The following is a 14,491-nucleotide window of genomic DNA, read 5'->3' on the forward strand; positions in this document are numbered from 1 at the left end:
CTGCAGCTCTCCAGAACCATCAGCATCGCCAGTTCAGAATTCACATGACTTCCAACCTGTTTCCATACACCCACTCCCAATCAATGAATATTCCCCTGCACACCAGTGCTGCTCTTCTGTGCTCACCCAGCATTTCACCGGAGCAGCACATTACAAGATTCTGTGGATCAATGAGCATTTCTCTTTTGTTTCCCAGGAAATGTATGGAATTACACGTGCTGCTAAGTGCATTCAAAGACCTACAATCCATATGCTGCTTCCCTATTATTCAGCAAAGCTGCATTTATTATCTTAATCCTATCATTTCTCAAAAGGAAAATTGACAGAGATATTTCAGATAAGCAGATTCAATGGCTTAAATTCTAGTGCACTCTATCAGCCTGTCAGAGGTTATGATGCTTCTTTTTAAAGGCAGAAAACAACCTTTTTATCACTCCACATGTACAATCAATGTTTCCGTGCTCAAACCTACAGGCTGCAAGCAGGGTTAGATTTTTTTAAAAGCATCACTGCTTTCTGGAAGCAAAGGCTTACAACCCCAAGTTAAATAACATGTAATTAGCAAGCTAGCACAGAATCCAAACCCAACTGGAGCTATGTCAGCAGGTCTGTGGCCAAACAACAAAACGTGGGGTTAGTGGTGTTTATGTGGGGAAAGGGATGGGCAACTACAGAGCAGCTCCTCTGAAAGGAAACAGGATTTTTCCAGCAAGTAAACTGGCAGTTTAATTTTATCAATTTACAGTAATAATAATTTTCATTGTCCTGAATTTTGATACTAAAAGGAGCCAGCCAGTTGAAACCACAATAAAATGGCCACAGGATTTACACAATTCAAGAGGTCCCAAGTGCTCCCCATACTCATCCTAAATTCCAATATTTACAGTAGAACAGTTCAGGCTGCCTTTGCACCCATGAGAACTCATGCAGCTTCAGTGTAAACCCAGAAATCAGTATGTGCAGCCCCAGATGCATCCAAAGGTTCTGGCTGCCCTCTGGATGCAGCTGGATGTGTTTGGAGGCCAACCCTACTGGAAAATGCTCTGTATTTATACATATACAACACACACACACACAGAGTGCTGAAACACTTTGGAAAAACCCTCAAAACACAAATAACATGGAAGGGGAATGTCCAAGTAAGCTTTAAATGTCCATTTCATCATTTACCTTTTCCACAGCAGAGAATCAGATGGAAGGAACACCTGGCAGAAACGTGCCCAGCTGGCTGGAGGAGGCACCACTTCATCTCCAGTTCTGACCTCCACAGCCCCACGTCTTGCATTCCAGCTTACAGATCAAGCATCTGGCATGGACACTAACAAAAACTGCCTCCCAAATGTCCCTGCTCCTGGCCAAGGTAACCGTGGGCTTTCTGCAGGGGGCTCAGTGCTGTGGCCAACACAGGTCCCTCAATGAACCTTGAAAGCCAAGCTCAGCATTCATTTGGCCTCATCTGGAATGAAGTCACAGACCTCCTGCTGCTCCACCACACACCTGAACCTTTGCCTCCCTTCAGGGCTCTTTGATCATCCTTCAGTCTTTGATGAAAAACACCAAATAAGCTGATCATGGCTATTTGCTGCTTTCAGCTTCTAAAAGCAGTGGCTGTTTCCTGCCTTAGCCCTGGCTGTTTCCTTCCCTCTGCCAAAGGAGGAGTTATCTCAACCCAAGGACAAATCCTGTCATCTCCCTTGGAATCCAGCATAAAATTAAACACAAAACTTTCAGTGAGCTCCCTCAAATCAAAAGGAAGAACAATTTTATAAGATGACTCAATACTGAAGTTATAAAGCGTGGAAGAGGTTTTACAGCAATTTCAGTGAGCCAGAGAGGAGTTTGATAAGAGGATCCATGTTTACCCTGGAAGAATTTTCTACCAAGGGCATTGACGTAGAAACCAAGAAAGAATGAAGGATGAATAAGAGAAACCTACAACTGCCTATTCCAATAAATACTTTGCTTGTCTCTTGTGACCAGTGAGTCAAGTGTAAACTTAGGTGCTTTGTAGGAATGTAGAAAAAGCATGCATGCTAGAATAAAAACAGGCTTTGGAGCCTTCTGGAAATGGAGTGTGTTGCTTTGCATTGTCTCCATCTCAACTGCGACCATAAAGAATGTCCTGGTGGGCTCCTGAAGAGCTCCAGGCACACGGAGAGCACCTCAGCCCCGGGCTGGATGCTGAAGGCACCTCCAGCACTGCTGAGGGTGGTGGGCACAGCCAGTCACCCCAAGGAAGGCCTGAAGTGCCTTTGACCAGAGCAGCCCGACCCCAGCCCTGGAACTGGTGTGCCAGGGCCATCGGCCTGGGCAGAGCCGCGTGTCGGGAGGCACCTCCTGATTCATCACAGCCCTCGCTGGGTGACAGGAAAATGATTGGAGCAATCCTGATCGAGATTAATTACCTCACCAGCCCAGCCCCTGGCAAAAGCGTGTCGTAAAGCAGCAATTACAACTAATTGAATCCTCCGTAAAAATGCATTTAATTGAAGAGAGCAAGATGGATTTCAACGCTATCTCATTTTCAGGTGTGCAATGCTCCAGTAACTGGCTTGGAAAAAAAATTTCAGAGGTGAATGAGATGTGACATACTTTCTTTAGGATAAAATGCTTACATTAACGGGTCATAAATTGGGTTGATTTTATGCATTTGTTCTAGGAATGCATCAGCCAAAGATCATTAAAGGCCAAAGGGCACACAAATAACATAAAAAACTGAATAGTTGAATGGGTACAGAACAGGAAGGACTTGCTTGAAGCACTAGAAATTAGAAAGGGACATATATTCACTATCTTGTTTTGTACATTTTCACTTGAATATGAGAATTAAACATAAATCAAAGGAAACAGCTTTTGGTTATTTGAAATTCCAGCTTCCCAGCTTGTATAGCAAATAAAGATAATTATTTTCAAATCTTCTCAAATCTCAGGTCTAAAGGGAAAACAGCAACACCTGTTTTTTACAGAAATGACTGAGATAAAACATGAATGGCACATAAAGGTGTTAGCTGGGCACAAACAAGGGGGCCTTGCTTATCAGGATTCACAGAATGACCATGTTGGATGAGACCTTCAAGGTCATAGAGTCCAACCCATGTCCCAGTACCTGAACTAAAGGATGGCACCGAGTGCCACATCCAGGCTTTGTTAAACACATCCAGGGACAGTGACTCCACCACCTCCCTGGGCAGGCCATGCCAGTACATTAACACTCTTTCTGTGGAAAACCTTTTCCTAACATCCAAGCAATATTTCCCTTGGTGCAGCCTGAGGCTGTGTGCTCTGGTTCTGTCAGTGCTGCCTGGAGAAAGAGCCCAACCCACCTGAGCACAGCCACCTTTCAGGAGCTGTAGAGTGATAAGGGCACCCCTGAGTCTCCTTTTCGCCAGGCTAAACACCCCCAGCTCCCTCAGTATGTGGAACCCTCCCATATCAGCACATTTATTTCACAGAAACTTTAACACCAAATGTTTGCCTTGCACTCACTATGGAACCAAAATATTTTGGGTGGGGCCTGAGCAAGCCGCTCTAGGGAAGGTGTCCCTGCCCAGGGCAGAGGATGATTTCCCAGGTTCCTTCCAGCCCAGCCCACGCTGGGATTCTGTTTCATTCCACATCAGCTGTGCAGTTGCTCTCTCCTGCTCACCCAGCAGCGTTCTCCTGCTGAAACCAAAACTGACTGGCTCTGAGGAGTCCCTCCCATCCCCAAGCAGGTCCCCAGTGCCTGGACAGCTCTGGGTCACGGCCAGGGAGCCGGGTGGCAGCAGGGCTGGGCACAGCAGGTCAGCAGGAGGCTCGGTGCAGCTCTGCCTCTCCTCATCCATCCATTTGTGGCAGCTCAGCACAAGGAGGGATCCCTGATTCCAGTGAGGAACTGGAGCCCCCAGCTCCCTGCCCTGACCCCAGGCTCATCCTGAACCCCAGAGCCCCTTCCCTCTGCCAGAAGGGTGAGCAAGGGGAGAGAGGGGGATAAACACCCAGGGAGTGGGATAAACACCTGGGGAGTGGGATAAAACACCCAGGGAATGGGATAAATACCCAGGGAATGGGAAAAAGCCTGAGGGAATGGAATAAAACACCCATGGAATGGGATAAAACACCCAGATAATGGAATAAATACCCAGAGAATGGGATGAACACTGAGGGAATGGGATAAACACCCAGAGAATGGGATAAATACTCAGGGAGTGGGATAAACACTGAGGGAATGGGATAAAACACCCATGGAATGGGATAAAACATCCAGGGAATGGGATAAATACCAACATGAACCCCAAGTGCTGTTCAGCCCAGCCCCTCCTGAACAAGACCCTATGAGCCCTGAGCAGCTGCTGCAGTTTGGGGAGTTAAAAGAAAATGGGAAAACCACCTGAACCACGGAATCATTAAGGTTGGAAAAGACCTCTTAAGATCCTAAGTCCAACTTTCAGCTGAACACCCAGCCATGTCCCAAAGATGACACCAAACCATGTCCCAAAGAATGAGAGGAAAGATTCAGAATGACAAACACCTTGTAAATACAGATGTGATACCATTAACTATTATAAATTACTTCAGTAGATGTAGAATACTGGATTTTCTGCTGATTTTCAGCAGGTATGTTCATCCAGCAGTAATAAAATCTATAGAATCATATTGTTTAATACCTTTTAATTATCAATTCCTTTATTTGAAAACCAGCTAGCCTAGGAGAGGTATTGCTGTGTGTCCTGTTCTCACAGCCCTCCCCAGACAATCAGCAGTGACAGTGGGATGTGAAACACTCCCTGTGGCTTTTCCTCTGCTGTTAAACACAAACCTTCCCCGGAACACACCCTGCACTACACTGCAGAAAGGTGGGGCACAATCAAACAGCCTATTTAAGGTAATAATTATAAAATTTATAGACAATATTTATGGTAAGAGTTATAAAACATATAAATGACTGTAGGGGATCCTGGCATATATATCCATATACATCTCCATATATATCCATACATATCCCATCCCAGTGTTCACAGGGTGCAAAAATACACAGAGCTGGCTTCCCCCTCCTTTGCAGCTCCACTTGCTTTGGAGCAAGCCAGGCAGGAGTGATTTACCGGGAAATCTTCGGGAAGGCTGCATTGGAGCTCCCTCTAGTCCCCACGCCAGGAAATTGTCAATTATTGCAAAAAAGAAAAAAAAAAAAAGAAAAAAAATAAAAAAAAAAAAATTTACCAGCACCTGAATGCAATCCTGGCACAACACAAAGGCAGCGAGTGCTCCCACAGATGCTGGGATGTTTTGGTTTTGGGGTTGGATTTTCTCCATTTCAGTATTCGAGGTGAAAAAGGAATTAGTGCTGCATGTCAAAAGGGCCATTTGGCAACTACATATCCTAGAATGCAAATGTTCCCTTGCAAAACTGTGGTTTGGGGGTTCCAGAAGGGACTCAGCCTTTCCAAAAAGGAATTCCAAGTCCCCACCTCTCACCAGTGTCCCAGTGCTCCTTCATTCCATCCCTGATCATCCTGTTCCATCCACTGCCATCCTGGGCACTGCTCAAGGAAGGAGCTGCCTGGGCCATAAAGTGCTTTATAATTCAAGCTCCTCAGGAGTCCTGAGCTGCCTGGAACGGGGCAATCTCTGTTCCATGCCAGCTGCTGGCTTGGCTAAGGGAGCATCTGAGAGCCCTGACTGCAGCCACGCTGAGATCCACACCCTGCTGCATTTTCAGGGGATAACTACTTCTCCTACACTACACAGCATTTTCCTTCAGCTAGTTAAAATCTGCTTTGGGAGATGAATGTCTTAATTTATCTCAGTTGAACTGGTTTGGTTTGGGCTTTTTTTTTGCTCCATCTAGTGGTGCACAAAAATCCATGCCATTCCAGCCCAGAGTGTCCACACAGCGCTCTGAGCTGCGTTAGGACTTCCCACAGTTGTTAAAGGAGAGAAAATAATACAAGTGCAGCAAATAACAGCAAGGCAGTGGCTGCTCTGCAAAGCTGGAGTCTCACCCAACTATTTCAGGCAAAACCATTTAAGAGCTGAATATGTTTGCACAGAACTCCACACTCCAGAAGAAAACCAAACCGGCCTGATCCTGAACAATGCAAGTGCCTAAAGGTGCCAAAGGAGAATTTCCCATCTGACTCCCTCAAAGCAACAGCTTTTTTGATGCCCTCTGAATTCATGCAATGAGAAAGCAAGAAAAAAATAAGAAAAATGCCATTTCTGCTTCGCCTTCCATCCCCAAATGCACAATAAGAGAGTCTTCACTCTTCACAAAAACAGTGCAATCCACCCAGGAAGGGGAATTTTTCTGCTGGTACCTTTCCCTGTTTTATAATAGCATGCAGCATTTTAGGTCATCTACTTCTAACTCTGGTTAGCTAAGAGAGCCCCTACCAGCCTCTGCTGCTAAACCCAGGATGCAGCATGTTTTATTCAGCCAGCCATGACTTATTCAAAGAGGGAAATGTTTACTCCTGCATTTCTGCCTTCCTCTGCACCAGGGAAGGTCAGCTCTCTGTGTGCTCCTGAAGAGAAAATGCCACAATTCAGGGGTACTACAGCTACAAACTCAAACTGTTCTAAATCCCAGCAACCCCTCATGACCTTATTTCCCCTAATTGGAAAACTACTGGATAGAAACACCCCATGCCAGGGCCCTGTGACAGCCAATAACGCTGGTCAGCTTTGCCTTCATTTTCTCCTGAGCCTCATCATTAACTGCAGCCACTTTCAGGATAATCACACGCTGGTCCTTCCGGCTGGGGGGTTTAATTTGCAGGGTTAAATCAGTCTTGCTTCTTTGTTTTCCTTTGCACAAATAAGATAAAAGGTACTCATTGAAAGATTGGACAAACCTTCCCCTCTGCAAGGGAATAATTACAGTGCTCCCGAGTTCAGTGCACTGAGGAGAGAGTGGTAATCACTGTTTACATCTGGGAGGAAGATAAGCAAGTCAAAATATTAGAAATTCCTACTGTTTCTATCTTTGGGAAGCAATTCTGAGAAACTCTTAATTATAGAGTAAAAGACCCAAATGGTGAGCAGTGTTGAAACATTTCAGTGTTTTGCCCCACCCAGTAAACATCAGAGGGATATATTCCAGGGAATGTAATTCCAGATATATATTCCAGGGATAGAATCAACTGTAGTTATCCACTACACTATTTTCTGCATACATTATTTTGAAATTTTATGGTGGGAATGAGTGTTCTTTCTCTATATTGTAATGAAAAGTGATTAAGAAATGTGTGAAACTGAGAACATTCAATACCAAAGAACAGCAGCAGTCACAGAGTGTGAGCAGTGAGCAGAAATGATGCAGAAATACTTGAAAAATCATGACGGCAGATTATTCTTGTGCCAGCAAATCCCTGCCCGGCCTGGGCACTGCAGAGTCACAGCCAAGGCAAGCACAAGGGAGCATTTCACAGCAAGGATGAGACACTGGATCAAACCACACAGAAGAGAAAATAACCTGTATTCTGTTTTTTGGAAACTCCTTTGGGGAGAAAAAAGCACATTGTAAAGATGAGAGAGCCTCAAGCTGCCTTCACAGTTATTCCCTCCTTGATCCTGGTGAGTCTCCTTTTATCCCATCCTCAAAGCCATACACAAGTGCAAATAAATACCTGCTTTTCACCCTGCATCAAGTTACCTCTGCCTTTGCACCACCCCAGACAGTGGGGAGCAATATTTTACCTCTTGACAGCAACTACAGATTTAAGAATTTTCCCCCCCTCTCCCAGTCCTTCTTTCCCACTACTTTCCGGGTAGGAAATGCCACTGCAGAGAAATTCTGTTCCCTGGTACATCTGCTTGCACTGGTTGAATCTGGAAGACCCAACCAGCAGAAATTCTCTGGTTATTTTAAAGCCACAGAATGTGTCTGGAAAGGTGTAACCAAACAAGAGCCTTGTGAGCAGTGGGGACCTGGACACCCAAGGACACAATCTCATTTCTCCAGCTGCAGCCATGGGGCTGTGCAGCTGCAAGTTCATCCCTTCAGTGACAACTGAATCACAGCTTTGAGAGAAATATTTTCATTGATGAGGCAACAGAGGCATGTGAGCAGTGGCCTTTGGTTGATCCAAGCCTTGCACAGAGGCCAAGGAAAGGAAAAGACAGAGCTCAAAGCAGCTGAGGGTGGAAGCAGGCATGGAGAGAGATGTGCTGCCGGGCTACTCAGACTAACGACACACGCTGACACCAATGTGGTGGACAGTCCAAAGCCTTTATTATCTTATCTCATAAGTTTAAATAGTCTTGGGGGACTTTGCTACGTCAGAGGGGGGTTGTAGAGTCTCTAAGTTAGTCAGAAGTAGAAAACTACTAGGTGAAGTGTAATTACATGCTCTGGGGTTAATAAATAACGTGAAGCAGGGAAAAGGGGAAAAAGTCTTTCTTTCCGTCACATCCCAAGATCTTCCGTTCGCCTGTCCCTATCTACCACAGCTGCCACAACAGAAATGTGCTGGCTCCTCAGAACCAGCACCAAGGAAGGGAAGAAGGGTTCATCTCCAGCAGCAACATCCATAAAACATCCCATGCTGGCGTTTGCCCAACCTTGAAACAAACTTGAAACAGCCCAGCAGGGTTCTCACAACAGCTGCCCTCCCACCCCACATCTGGGAGAGAAAAAATCCCCTGCACACCACACAGCCACACCCAGACAGCAACAAAACTCACACTACACCTCAGGGCTCATGGTACCGTTTATTTCAGCTCCAAAGAAGCTGTGCACTGGAGGAATCTGCTCCCAGCTGGCGTGTGTCCTCAGCACTGGGCAGGAGGAAGGGCTGTGGGGAGGCCTGGAGAGGAGGCACTGCTCGGACTGGCAGCACGGGGGTCCCACGGCATCCGTGCAGTGCCAGCCCAGGCACACAGACAGGGAGAGAGGAGATGGGCTGGGAGAGAACGGGGCTGCAGCAGCCAGCCCAGCTGCGCTGTCATCTCGAGGATGGGCTACTAGACCCCGAAGGTGGACAGCAGAACTGGTGCAGGACATTGTCTTCCCTGCCAAGGAGGGGGGGCAAGAAAGGAAAGAGACAGAGGAAGAGAATCACAGGCAGCAGCATTAGGAAAATTCAGCTTGAAATCTGTTTGCTTTTGTTTTCAAATCCACAAATACTGTGAGTTGTTCACCCAGTTAACCCATTTCCATCTTAGAGACAGGACTCTCCACAAAGGGAAGAACATCCCAACGAGCCAAGGCCGACACTGATGACTTAAACTCTGAGAAAAACACTGCTTTGTAAGGGCCACTTCTGTTTTTCCCATTAGGAAAAAAAAAATTACATTAGGTTGTCATGTACATATCCAGCCTAATGTGGCCACAGCCCCTTTATTTTTAACATGCTCGGAACTTCCCACAGGTATTTTCACTGCCCACATTCTGCAGAACTGCAGAACAGAGGCGTCCCCCTTCTGAGGGAGACTCACACACAGAAATCCTGGCAAGGACCAGGTCTGCCCTCCACCCCCTCCCTCCCAAGGGGCAAGGAAGAGCTCTGTCTCCAGGAAGAGTTGCCAGCATCATGAATGGTGCCATGAGGCAGGAGCAGTTTGGAATACCCACATCTGTAATGCTAAAGTGCTTTATGGCAGGGAAGGAGATGCTGGCCTGGCAGGAGGCTCCAGCCACTTCTGAACCGGTGACACAACCATGAGGGGCCATTTCCTTTAAATAAAGAACAGGCTAAAGGAGAGGATGGAAAGGAACACAATGAAGGAAGAAAAATAAGAAAATCCCAAACCAAATTTCAGGCTGTTCTGCCAGTTCTCCCGACTGTGCTCAGGAGCACAATCCACCATTTGCACTCCCTGCATCACGTAGGCATCGAGTGGAAAATTACAAGTATTATTCTAATTATGCCAGCTTTCCTTTGCCATGGGGTGTGAGCACAGATGCCTTATGTAATCAGCTGAACCTCACACTGACTTGGGGCAGGATTTGGTCACAGTTTGGATCTGCTTTGCTCTGTCCATCTGCATCCTGCCTCTCTGGGCGACGTGCTGCTGGTCTGGGCCGTGCTGCTCTTGCTCCTTTGCTCAGTTTGAAAATTAAAATGACACCAAGCTTTTACATCTCTGCATATTCTAGAGAGGGCTTAAACATGCTGAGGCATACAGCTAGGCAACTGCAGTTAGAAATAAGATCCCTATTAAACATCTTTTGGTAGAAAATGTCAATGAGTATTATATATGAAATGTCATATCAATACCAAAAAGAATTCTGAAGTGCAGCTCCTTCAGATATGTCCTTACCTGGGACTAAGTATTGACTGGAAGCTACCACAGGGCCAGGGATTCTGCTTCATGGTGTGGAATGTCTCTAGAGGTGTTTGTAGGGAGGACACAAGAAATATTTGCTTTGTGTCTCAGGGAAGAGAACAGTGCCCAGCAGTGGGAAAAAATAAACTGAGAGTTGCAAAGTACATTTATCTATAAAGAGATTTTTTTTTTTGTTTTAAGGGTATAGGCTATTTCCCAGTTTTCCCTGGCTGTGCTAGTGTGCAAAAATTCCAACTGTGCTCTTGAGAAGAGTTAAGGAAAACCAAACCACTCCAATACATGATGGAAGCATCTGAAAGCTCAGCATCATTGCAGGGGAGCCTCTGTGTTAACCAGTTATGGTTGCAAAACAGCTTTAAAGCCTCCCAGAAAGGCTCAGACAGAAAGAAATAGCACAATCAATCCTTCTATCATTGTCCACACAGTGGTTTGTTGCATGTAAGCCAACATTACCTGGTGAAACAAAGATTCCACATTAAAATTTCACACAAGCACAGTATTTTCAGAATGATGGTTTTACCTCCCAGAGGTGCTGATTAAACATTAAGCAGGCAGAGACTGCAAGAAAATGATGGGATTTCTTTGGTACTATAACATCCTTTGCATTATCATTTTGTTTTCACAGGTCTCACTGGGGAAAAAAAAAGAAAAGAAAAGAAAAATCTCTAGCTTCACGATTTAAAAAATGGTCTTTGGACATGGTAAGGGCATCTAATTTGAGATTAGAAGGATGGAAGGTAGAGTGGATGGAGACAGGAATGAGTGACAGCCAACACTTCATGCAAATCAGAACGAGGAAGTCACAGTTATGAAAAAACACATCAGGTGGAAATATACTCAGACATTAGTGGTAAGCAAATCTGTCCACAGTTGCAGTTTGCATCCATCAGCCTATTCCATACCCACACAGGGAAGGCAGACAGGAACAGGGCTGGAGATCCCCAGCATGGGCATTTCTGTACAGGGAACTTTGCTGTGTGTGAGGCTCCTGCACAGATGGGCTGAGGGTCTGACTGAAGTTTGGCTAAAGATGTGTCACAGGAGCCCAGACTGATTTTGGTGGGGAAGGACCTCAAAGCCCATCCAGTGCCACCCCTGCCATGGCAGGGACACCTTCCACTGTGCCAGGCTGCTCCCAGCCCCAGAGTCCAGCCTGGCCTTGGGCACTGCCAGGGATCCAGGGGCAGCCACAGCTGCTCTGGGCACCTGTGCCAGGGCTGTCCACCCTCACAGGGAGGAATTTCCTGCCCATATCTGTTCAAAACCTACTCTCTGTCACTTTAAAGCCATAGAAAGCTTTAGTGTTTAGAAAATGCTGGGAACAAACCTCCTCAGACAGGAAACAGATCTGATGAAATCCCCTTTCTCCAGATGCCGTTCTAGCCCTGGGCTTTGCTCAGCTCCAGCTGTGAGGCCTCTGAGATGATGATGCAGCTGGATCAAGCCAGAGGCTCAGCAGCTGAATCACAGGACTACCTGGATTCCTATTTTGGAAGCCTCTCTGGGTGTCCCACACTTCCTTTACATTGCTCTTCACACCAGATATGAAATCTGCATTCCAATGGTCTCTAACAATCCCAGAGCTCTGGAACCTGCAGCTTCCAACCAGAGGCTGCTGTTTCCAAGGCTCTGCTCCGGAGGCAGGAAGGAGAAGGGAGTCAGAGAAGCCAAGCTACAGACATTGCTGGTCTATTTTTTAATTCCCAAACAGAAATAACCGAAAAAGAGCAAGCAGAGGAGGCATATGGGCGAACTGGAACCCAGACAAGTATCCAGCTGGAAGGACAAGCTCAGGCTTCCCAAGACTTCCCTTGTAATAGGAGAATGCAAGATACTTGTATTACTTCTGTCTCTTTTGAGCATTGTAAAATGAGTGAGGGGTTGCTGCAATAGCTGCAGTTATTAAAAATGCATTATTTCCCTATTAACGATTCAAAACAGATGCCAAAGATCGTCTCGACTAGAAATAAAACTGCTGGAGTGAATAAAACATCCAGCAATTAACTAACAGCAAATCAGAGATGCTCCAGATTTCACTGTAGTGCATTCATTAATTGCTTCTTTCAGAACAAATTTAATTTTTAATTCTGGGCTACAAAATTAATCCCTCTGTGTATTTTCCAAATAAAGCCTCAAAACTGAAGCCAGACCAAAGCATCCACGTCTGCTAGTTTTGTTTCTAATGATTTCTATTTATAAATTGATAAATGGGAAGACTAAAAGCTAAATTTAATACCGTCATGTGTATGTAGAAATGCAAAGTTCAATCCTGTTAGATCTCTAGCAGCTCATTTGCATTCACAGCAATGGGATCCCCATATCCTGCACAAAAACAGGTGCATCATTTGCACTTGACTCAGAGATTACAGTTGTAGGGATGACAGTTTGGATATAACAACTTCAGAAATGGAAATGCTGGGCAAAGCAAACCAATTTCTGCCATGAGGCTAACAGCCTGGCTCCAGCACAGCAGCACATCTGTGAGCAAGGACAGCATTAACATCGCTGGGAAACTTGAAATGAAATTCTATGGACTGAAATATTCTGCTTTGCAGCTCTTTCTATCCTTCCCAAGAACAGAGTGCTGTGGGGTGAAGGATAATTTGTATTAGGAGGGACTGGAGGAGGTGTGGACAGTGCAGACCCTGCTCAGAGCAGGTGCAGCCAGTGGTGCCCCACTGACCTGAGCATGGCTGAGGACAGAGACCCCACATCCTCTGCTGGCCTCTGTTCCAATGTTTGACCAAGTTCATGGTGAAATTCCCTCTCTCCCTACCTTGTATCTGATTGGAATTTTCCTTACTGCCATTTGGTTCGGTTGCCTCTTGTCCCTGGGAGAGACTGGCTGCAGCTTTTCCATATTCTCCCTGTGCACAGAAGCCCAGCCTGGTCTGGGTTGAAGGACCTAAAAGCAGGACCATGGGCAGGGACACTTCCCCCTGTCCAGCCTGGCCTTGGCCACTTGCAGGATCCAGGGGCAGCCCCAGCTGCTCTGTGCCAGGGTTTGACAACCCTGAGTGAAGAATTTCCCCTGAGCCTCCCCTGGCCCAGCCTGGGGCCGTTCCCTCTCTCCTGTCCCTGTTCCCTGGAGCAGAGCCCATCTCCCCTGGATTCCCCTCCTGGCAGGAGCTGTGCAGAGCCACAGGGTCTCCCCTGAGCCCGAATTTCCTTGAGAGAAACCAAGGCCAGGGATGAGCTCCTTCCCACCCCCCAATCCTGAACCAGCAGCTGAAGGTCCCACAGCACAGCTTGGGCACTCTGAAACTGCACAGACTTTACATCCCCAGAGCAGGGAACTACTGTCCTCACTGCACAAAAAAAACCTGAAGAAATTCAATTTTTCAAGCACGAAGTTAAGCTGCTCTAAGCTTTAATTCTGGAAGAAATATCACTGATAAAAATGACACCCTATGTGGAGCAAGACACTGAGACATTCAAGGAACAGCTGGTTTTCCCATCAGCATCCCAACAGGAAGATCCTTAAAATTAAAGCACTGTCATTAAGGACATAGAAAAACCAAAAGCCTCACTAAAAAGCAAGCAGGGAATCTAAGAGTTTTCAGGCCCTGCTCCTCACCAAAGGAATTTGAGCTGTCTTACAACCCAACTATGGACTTACTACCACCAAATAAACGAAGGGCTCTGATGGGAAAAAGAAACCAAACCCAGACAGATGCTGCAACACAAACCAACAGGGTGAATCCAAGCATGCATGGTTAGAGGTAACTAGGGGATGAAATATTCAAACCAGAAATACGTTTATGCATTTACAGATTTAGGATTCTTTGTTTGCTTTTGTCTTTCCTTATTACCCGTGATTTTTCAGCACCAGGCTTCCAATATTTTGATATTAATATTATTCATGAGCTGGCAATTATCATTAAGTCGATTGCTAATAGCAGAAGTAAAAATTCAAGACAATATTTTCCATGGCATGCACAGTTTTTTAACAGTTTTCACATTTTCAGTGACTTAGATTAGCTGCCCTCTGATGCTTCTCTAAGATGTTACAATAAACACTGGCATTGACAATAAATAGTAATATGGGATGTAATTGCTTCTCTCCACATTGGATCAAAGAGAACACATAGATAGTAAAGGGATCTATGTTAAAAAAAAAGCACTATGAGCTGGAAAACATGTATTTTTGATGTATTCAGGGCAGACTCTGCTTGGCATTGAGGGCCGGGATGTGTTTTAAACCCCCTTATTTCACTCACAT

At 45.8% G+C, this 14,491-nt stretch overlaps 1 protein-coding gene across 15 annotated transcripts in view; it reads right to left on the reverse strand.

Annotated features, from left to right (window-relative positions):
- IQSEC1 (IQ motif and Sec7 domain ArfGEF 1) overlaps nt 1-14,491 on the reverse strand; it is a 282,649-nt gene that overhangs the window by 144,124 nt on the left and 124,034 nt on the right. The gene's annotated exons all lie outside the window — the stretch shown is intronic.

This window comes from Taeniopygia guttata, chromosome 12 (assembly GCF_048771995.1).
Source record: "Taeniopygia guttata chromosome 12, bTaeGut7.mat, whole genome shotgun sequence".
Classification (NCBI taxonomy): domain Eukaryota; kingdom Metazoa; phylum Chordata; class Aves; order Passeriformes; family Estrildidae; genus Taeniopygia; species Taeniopygia guttata.